The sequence below is a fragment of the Aulonocara stuartgranti genome (genome assembly GCF_965226115.1).
Source record: "Aulonocara stuartgranti genome assembly, chromosome: 22".
In the NCBI taxonomy this organism is placed as follows: domain Eukaryota; kingdom Metazoa; phylum Chordata; class Actinopteri; order Cichliformes; family Cichlidae; genus Aulonocara; species Aulonocara stuartgranti.
Window position 1 is genome coordinate 18,781,121 of NC_138957.1, and position 9,166 is coordinate 18,790,286.

Consider the following 9,166-nt stretch of genomic DNA (forward strand, 5'->3'; position numbering starts at 1 on the left):
CCTCATGAATATTCAGCTGGCAGCCTATGAATATTTAAACTATGATGGAGCATGTGGCCGTGCGACTAGACATCCACAGACAAGAAACAGAAAAATAGACCTCCTCTCCTTTTGCTTCCCAACCTCAGTGGGATGCGGCTTTTCTTTAAGGGCTCATTCATTCTAATCAAGACAACATAATTTTCATGATTTCGTTTTCATGTGAACTATGGCTCAGGGTAAGAGTAATGATCATCAGGATGCTTTGCAGCACACCACCAGCTCCTGTTTCCAAATGAGGCAAACCTGCTGAGTGGAGGCTTACCGATTCAAACCCTGCAAACTGTCCACATTATAAAGATGAGATAAAAATAAAGATACATTCTGCAGATGAATAATGATAGTATGCATTACAGCAAAATAAACTATATTTACTACATTTAGATTGAATAAATGTCTTCTTACCATGTACATATACTATGCTTTCTGTTTTTGCAGTATTTGAATAATCAGCACAATAATTGCAGTAAAAGTATTTTCCATGTTTGCGGAAAATTCAATCATGTTTTTGTAGCTTTTACACATGGAATAAAACACATAGACTGTATGCAAAGGATGGACATAGCCACCATGATGTCACGCATTAGTTTAGAAAGTCCCTCAGTCCTGCCATCACACTGGTGGATCCGGCTGAGAAACAATGCATACTTATAAAGTGTTTGCTGAGCGCAGGAGTCAAGAGGGTAATTTGACCATAGTCTTTAACACAAACAGATCTCTTTGAAAGCAGAGAGCTTGTCCCTTGCTGGTCATGAGAATGAATGCAGTTCTGCACAGACTTCGCTTTTCATTCGTACACTCTGTGAGCGATCACAAAGGTGTGGTTTTTGCAAAGACGACAGCTATCTGCTTGTTAAGTCTGACATTAGCGTTTCTAATGCTAATCGTTCCTTCACTTCTCAAAAGTAACAAAAACTGAGGCAATGCTGAAAGTTAAAAATGGTCCACATTCTTTAAACTTCGGTAAAATGATCAGTCTGGCTATTTTAAAAAGGTTTAAACATCCAGGCATCTGTGAAAATGAGCATTTACAAGGTTTAGCTGAGTTCGATGTTAGCAGGAAGTTAGCTAGCTAGTTTCCATCTAAAGATGATAAACCATGTGCTGATTGCAGTATGTTTAAAAAACTAAAACGGACAGCTCTGCTGTAACTTTGGATGTAAACAACTAAACAGTAGTGATGTGTGGAGGGTTAGTTGACCTATAAAGATCTGCTAACTGCTGGCTAGCTACAGAGCTATTGTTAAGCTAATGTAAACGCCTTAGAAAGGAAAAATGTTGGACAAGGTTTAAATTGTTCAAGTACAAGTTTCTCTTCTGACGTGTCCAAATATTTTGTGTCTGGGACACTGCGAGCCCCGGGGCTCTACTTATACCGTAAAAAAACATACAAAAAAACTTTGCATAAAGACGTGCTGCACATAAACAGCGCTAATAGAGAAGACGGAGAGGCCGAGAATGGCCACTGATGCTCTTTGAGGTGTTGAGGTCAACACAGTAGACGCCTGGAAACAGGGATCCTATGTTATCACTTAATAAGCAGATAAGGACTCTCAGAATGTGTGTGCGATGTTGGAGAATAGGCAGAGTGTGGGAAGCAGCTTTCCTGAGAGCAGCAGTGAGTAATAGAAGACATTTGTCACAAGAAAATCAATTCAAGGTTCAGATCATCAGGCTGAGAATCTAAGACTTTTTTAAACACTTAATTGAAGGTTGGATTTAGAGTTAAACTTAAATATGGGTTCAGTTTGTGGTTCTGAGGGTTTGAGATGTTATCTTGGTGGTTAAACCTTTTGATTAAGAGGTTTGTTATGAGGTTTAAGAGAACGTCAACACATAACAAGCCTCAGTGTATGAGGTCTGTGTCAGAAAACTGTGTCAGAAAACAACCTCAGGCCAAAAAAAATCTGAGGCCTGCTCATCCAAACCAACTCAAACTTCGGCAGTGTACTCACTCAGGTACCCGGTAACACACCTGTCAAGTCTAAAGTGGACGGGATGGATGGCTGCTGAGATGGACAGACAGATCTCTTAAATTATGGATAAGACATCACATGAAACCTGGAAGTTTTTGTGTTGCAGAGAAAGTGACCCAACATAGCTGTGCATATGTAAACATTCTAACTATAACAACCAATGCATGCCTACATAGATCATTTTCTCATCTCAAATGGTAAAAAGTGACAAGAGGTCCTCTGAAAAGGTTGCATTTTTTTAAATAGCAAGACTCACTATTTTGCATCACAACAGGGTTCACATTAGTAACACAGATATGACTATTCTCATTGGTAGGACGCCTGACGTGCATCATAAGCGGAGACTGCAAATATATCCGAGCATATGGATTACAGGTTTGGAGGTTTCAGGGGTGCGATTCGCCGATTTCACAATGATCGAGTATTCTAATTAGAGATATCACATGCTGCTTTTTATCGCCCACACACAACAGAGAAGAAGAACATTAACCTTATTTAAAGGGGGCTCCTGTGTTCTCTCTGTTATGTAATATCCTCTGATCTAAACTGTACCTATTTCTGAGGGTATTTGAGGTAAAAAAAAAAAACAAAAAAAACAAAAAAAAAAAACACTAAAAAGTGCTGAAATCAATGCTGTAACACCTTTGGGCAAGTGGGTGATGAATTTAGATGCGGTGCGTCAGCAGTCAGAATTATAAAACTGTGAGCACGGCGAGGAACAATGAGGGTTCAAACGTGGGTTGGGCAGAGAGGGAGAGGAGAAGGAGCTCGGGAGAAGAATCCACCCGGCTGTTTTTTTAAATTATTATTTTCTGATCAATGAGCGTGACTCACTGTGGATCACCGCTTACACAGAAATCATCCAGGATGGGCTGAGCTCAGTGAACGAAGCTCAAACTTGCGTAAATGTGGCCACCTACACACGCACACCTTTACACACACACACGGACGCAAATACGTATATATTGTATCATAAGACGATGTGTGAGGGTGAAGAAGGTGCACCTGTTAAGTGATAGACCTCAGCAGCACAATGGCTGTGTGGGTTTGCGGTCTGTAACGGATGTTTGACAGGCTGATGGGCTATGGCACTCACACACACTCACACACACTCACACTGCTGCTTCCTCCACACATTCACCCCCCTCCCCTCCTCTTCTGCCTGTCTTCTCATCTCTTCAGGCAGTGGGCGTAAACTCCCTCCTTTTTTCTTCCTAAATGCCGTCTTTCCATCGCCACTCTCGTTCCCTCCTCTGCTCCTCCGGTCCTTCCATACGCGTTGTTGTGTTTTCTTCTTCTTTCTTTCTTTTTCCTTCTTCTTCCGCCGAGTGCGAGTTTGACAGGCCTTCAGAGAGAGAAACACAGAGGGGAGAGGAATCAAACAATCCCCTCAATTAGACGGCCCACACAAACGTGCGTCTGAACTCTGTACCATCTTCATCAGCTGTCGCAGTTTTCATCTTTCAGTCGCAGACACCTTTGTTCCCGAGTTGAAAACACACTGTTCACAACAAAAGGCAGAGGAAAAACCATTTAGCTTTGAAGAACAGGAAGCCGCGACGAGCTTTTAAGGTTTATTTGCATCTTAGAGGAGGGAGTCTCTTTCTCTCTCTCTCTCTGCTTCTCCTGCCTTAATTGACCCATCAGTTTGCTTGAAATTTGCTAAATTTACTCAAGCGGTGCGATGGCATTCACCATGCAGATGGATCTCTGCTGATTTTTGCCGCAAGATTTAATATAATCTGGCACATTTTGAAAAGGTTTGAAAGCAATTAAGCATGAGACGGCAGATATGTGGAGGGCGTGGGGTGGGGTGGGATGCACTTACAGTGCAATAATTATGATTACAAACAAGGAGGGGGGGACACAGTTGGATATCTGATGTGAACGAATAATAAGCGGGTGGATTTTACACAGGTCAGGGACGCAGAGGAACCACATTGGTCTCATGCCACTAAGCAGACTTTCAGCTGCTAACTGAGGCTTGATGACAAAACACAATGGATATGCACTTAAATCACACACACACATACATGCTGTCTGCACGCATGCATGCAGACAGCATGAGACCGCAGGCTGCAAAAGAAGCGAAAGAGAAAGTAAAACACAGGAAGTGAGAAGCATGAAGTCCACGCAGAGAATCTCCGGACGTTCAGGGATGAGTCAATACTGTAGTAACACTGCGGCGCACTGCAGCATACCTGGAGGGGCTCAGACCTGTTGATGCAATCTGTGCTAGGACGTCTCCACTTTTCACTTTGCTGCCATCGGTCTCCTCGACTCTCGGCTGTCAACCTCTCTCCCACTCCCAACTTTTCCTCCCACGACTCCCACCTCCTCCCCTCCTCCATCGCTCATGTGTTGCTGAGAAGAGAAGAAGAAAAAAAGTCTCTCACACCGTCTCATTATGCTATTTTAGTCACGCTTTCTTTTGCACTTTGTATCTGGATTGTCTTGTACTTTTATTTAAATCCAAAGTTCAGTGGATGTGAATGCAGATTTTACTTATTTGGCTTTTTTTTAAAAGCTTCCTGAGGATAGAAACAAGCAAACAGGTTGACCTTTGGGAGATTTTCCTCAGATGCTACTGACAAACTTGCTTTCTGTCTCCATTTTTTTACGCATCTGTCTTCTTCCCTTCCACCTCCTCCTCCTCCCTTTCTTTGCCTCCCACCATGAGGCACCCAATCTATTCTCTCCCCTTTATGAACCATCTTCCTTCCTTCTAATTCTCTGAATTACTCCCTTTATCCATCTCTCTGTCTTCCACTTAACTCTCCAGCCTGCATTGCTGACCCGGGAGCCTCAGAGCCTGTTCTTTCAACCGTGGCCATCATGACCATAAGCTGAGTCGCAAGGCTATTTATATTTGTTCCTAATGAGGTGAGATTTCTCTCCGCCATAGCAACGGTCTCTATGGATACCCTGCACTTGGATACCAGATCCCATCCTGTTTTAAATGTCTTATTATGGGCTGCACCCCCACCCCCCCTTCCTCTTGTGTGTCATAGCCTAATTAATTCTGAATTATTCGCCTTCGTGTCAACGCTGCAGAAAAATCGGCTCAAATTTGCCACCGAGCTGACAGCATCAGCACGAGTTTACATCAGTTCAGCCGGTCAGTTCAGTGCAATGGATCAGCACAAAAGCACAACCTGATGCACAGCTCACTTCTTCCAAATCATCAACTTCTGCAGAGGAGAGACCTCTACAGGTGCTCTCATTATTTGAAACGCGCACACACATATTTTTCAGGAGTACCTGTCTGATGTGTGCACGATTGTGAGACGCTGATGGGTGCGCCACTGATCAGGTCTGAGCCCGTGAGCCGGTGAGGAAGCGGTTGCAGTGCAAGACCCAGGCAGCTGAGCTCAGATCATTAGAGGAGCTCTCTGTGGATGGGTGGGGGGGTCACACAGGTGCTGAGTGGCAGCCGCCGTCTCATTTCCTGCCACAAAGTGAGACAGCCAATCAATAGGGCGACAGAGCAACTTCTGGAGAAAGCCACAGCGGTGAGAACACACGCGCACGCAGACACACACACAAACACACAAACACACATACAAGCACAGACAGGGCACAGTGTCTTTGTATTTACAGTAGCACTTGGAAATGTTCCCTGCCTTCTCCTGATGACAGACGCTCTGAGACAGCAGCATGCACATGTACTCACACACACACACACACACACACACACACACATGCACTGACAGGTGCTGCATTGTTATGGCATGTCCAACTCTGGCAGCTTGTTTTCCTCAGACCTCTCACCCTGTGTGATGACTCAGAGACGGGGAGATGAAAGGAGAGGCAGGGACAGGGGGCTGGGGGAGGGAGGGTGAAGACAGGGTGGTGGTGGGGGGGGCAAGTGGGTGGAGGTGGTTGGATGTGGGGGCTAAGTAAATCATATCATTAATGCTATGTTAAGAGATTGGTTTGACCTCTGCTTGGCTGTCTGCATATGCAAATGTCTGTGTATGCGTCTGGCCTTTGTCCCACAGAAGCAGGTGGTAGCAATGACGTCCGTCTTCTTCCCAGCAGTGCGCGCACACACACACACACACACACACACACCTACTTTCTCTGTGCGCTCTCCGTTGTCAGTCCCACTAGATCCTATCATGCTTGAAATTCACTCATCATATCGGGTGGCCTCACTGTGCCGCTCGCTGACACAAATTGCGTGCACGCATGCAAACAGACCCACCGACACACACACACACATATATACCGCATGCAGGAACACAGAGCACGCTGGACTGACTTGATTATACAAGCAGAGCGGCTCAACCTGACAGAGGAACAGGCACCGAAAAGGAAACACGAAAAGAATATAAAAGGCTTATTTGCCCGTGTTGTATAAGCATGTTTCATCTTCCCACTCTCGCCTACCCTCACCCACACAGGTTAGATCCAATAGCTGGTGCCAGGCCTCTATCTTGCAACACAAACATCTCCATGTGAAGGAAATATTGCAGTGGAGTTCATCTTTTTTTTTTCATAATCTCTTCCCTCTACACCCACACATGCACATAGTGGAGGGGGGAGGGTGGTGAGAGGAAGATTGGGGAGGGGGGGGGGGGTAAAAAAGGAGAGGTGGTAAAAGAAAATGAAAAGAGAAGAGGTGAGGTGAGGGGGGAGGGATGATGGCGGTGGTGGTTGAGAGGAAGAGAAGTGCTCATGAGAGCCAGGAGGTAGTTGTTATAGTAACTGTGTCTCTATACCTGTCAATCAGAGCTATTTCAGGCATCTCGCTTCTATGGGGAAAAAAAAAATATCGCACATAGCAGGGCCAGAGAGCTGCTTTAGTAGAGGCAAAATTATCAGGCAATGCACAGGCACTGATACTGGCAACTTGTGAGCTGACAGATAGCTGATCAAATTAACACCATAAATGAGATTTTAGCACTGTGCCTTTTCCTTTTAGAGCTTCTCGCACTCTCCTCAAAGAAAGTGAGCCGAAGGAGGAACGCTGAATGATAGCCAGGGTGTGTGCACACTAAAGAGGGGCCGTCACAGCAAAACTTATTCAATTACAATCACAATACAAGACTGCATACCTACACTGGATTTTTAGTTTGTGGTGCTTTCTTGGGAAGACAAAAGTCCGCTATTGTCCATTTTTCCCCGATCACACAGCGAGTAAAGGATTAATAATAATAATAAAAAGTCCTCCATGAAAACCTTTGGAATCACTCTAACAAACAGACAACCTGAACCAATCACAGGCAGAGGTTAAAAGTTCACACAGGTAGACCCTCATTAACAAAACACCTGAGAACTTCCAGCATCAGTCCTGTTTAAACTACAAGGAGGGTTCGTCCATGTATGTTTTAATCTCTATTAACTTTATAGAGCAAAGCTCCCAATTTACCAGTGGATATATGTACTTACTCTCACCTATGATCAGGAGCTCTGGGTAGTGACAGAAAGAACAAGATTGCCTCTCGCTTAGAGTAGAGCCACTATTCCTCCACATCAAAAGGAGCCAGTTAAGGTGCATCTGACAAGGATGCCTCCTGGGCGAGGTGTTCTGGCCAAGTCCCTATGGCGAGATTATATCTCTCGGCTGGCCTGGGAACACTTCGGGGTTCCCCCGGACAAGCGAGGGGAAGTGGCAAGGTCTGGACTTCTCTGCTTAGGCTACTGCCCCCACAACCCGACCCTGCATAAGCAGAAGAAAATGGATGAATGGAAGTTTTTGTTACATTTTTTAAAAATATTACAACAAATGGTTCAACACAACACAATACCTAGTCTCTGAATATAGAGCACATAGAACACAGCACACAGGCAGTGACAGATATGGCCAGTATTGACCATATTGTAGACAGGCAGCAAAGGCGATCAGTCATTGATGAGATTTGAGAGCGCCGAAGTGACTGAAAAGTCCCATCCTGATAAACCTTTCCCATGAGGAACTGAGCAAGCAGGTCAAAAATTCCAAAGGAAAGTGTTGCCGGAATAATTCTGTGTGTTATTTTGCCATTTATCCAAGACATAAAAATGTTTTTCCTTGCAGCGTGTGGAGGCAAACCAGTTAAAAGGAAAAGGACCATTGTGTCAACATTCCTGCTGCTAAATTTAGAAGCACATAAAAAAATGTGCTGCAGGAAGCATGCAGGTGTTTTTACTGAGAAACCCCTGCTGCTGTATATTGTGATGAATGCCTAAAGCTTGCGTGTGGTTCTAATGTCAGTTCTAATGTAATTTGTGTAGATCTTTATCTCAGTGGAACTTCCAAGCAAACATCCAATTTTGTTACATTTTTGGGATTTTTTCCATGTTGGACAGTTTTTAGAGCTTGACACAGTCACTGTGAACTCACACTCATTAGGCAGGTGAGGAAAAAATGCTGTAAACAAACAATGCTTTCCAAAATGGAAGTGTTAATCATTTATTTTCACCAATCAACAAAATGCAGTGAATGAACAAAAGAGAAATGTAAGTCGAGTCAATATTTGGTGTGACCACCCTTTGCCTTCAAAATAGCATCAATTCTTCTAGGTACACTTGCACACTGTTTTTGAAAGAAATCGGTTGGTAGGTTGTTCCAAACATCTTGAAGAACTAACCACAGATCTTCGGTGGATGTAGCATCCTTCTGTCTCTTCATCTAATCCAAGACACACGCGATGATGTTGAGATCAGGGCTCTGTGGGGCCATACCATCACTTCCAGTACTTCTCGTTCTTCTTTACGCTGAAGATAGTTCCTAATGACTTTGGCCGTGTGTTTGAGTTTGTTGTCCTGCTGCAGAATATTTTTATTTGGGGCCAATAAACAGTCATTTATATTTCTGAAAGTGTTCTTTGTTTACAGCATTTTTTTCCACAGGTGCCTAAAACTTTTGCACAGCACTGTATGTATTTCTATCTCTAAATATGGTTGATAGAAAAGTTCCTGATTTTTCACTGTCATTTAAATGTTTATCTGGTAATTACTTTGGTGTAGTATAAAAGGACATAAGGCTGGTCTTTATCATGTCTTTTATATAATAATTATGCCCTCCTTAACATTTTTCAAAGCAGTCCATTGAGGCAGGTTGGAGTCCTTGCTGAGCCTATTTTGGCGCCTGGGCCTTATGTTTGACACCCTTTCCATAAACCCTAGAGATGCTTGTGTGGCAAAATCCCAGTATATCAGCAGCC

General features: G+C 43.9%; 1 long non-coding RNA gene across 1 annotated transcript; it reads right to left on the reverse strand.

The window, feature by feature from the left end:
• Window positions 1–3,220: 3,220 nt before the first annotated feature.
• LOC309699011 lies at window positions 3,221–4,301 on the reverse strand. The gene is made up of 3 exons (XR_014274232.1): window positions 4,217–4,301; window positions 3,448–3,516; window positions 3,221–3,360 (listed from the first exon to the last, which is right to left on the reverse strand). It is a non-coding gene; the product is annotated as an uncharacterized lncRNA (long non-coding RNA).
• Window positions 4,302–9,166: the final 4,865 nt, after the last annotated feature.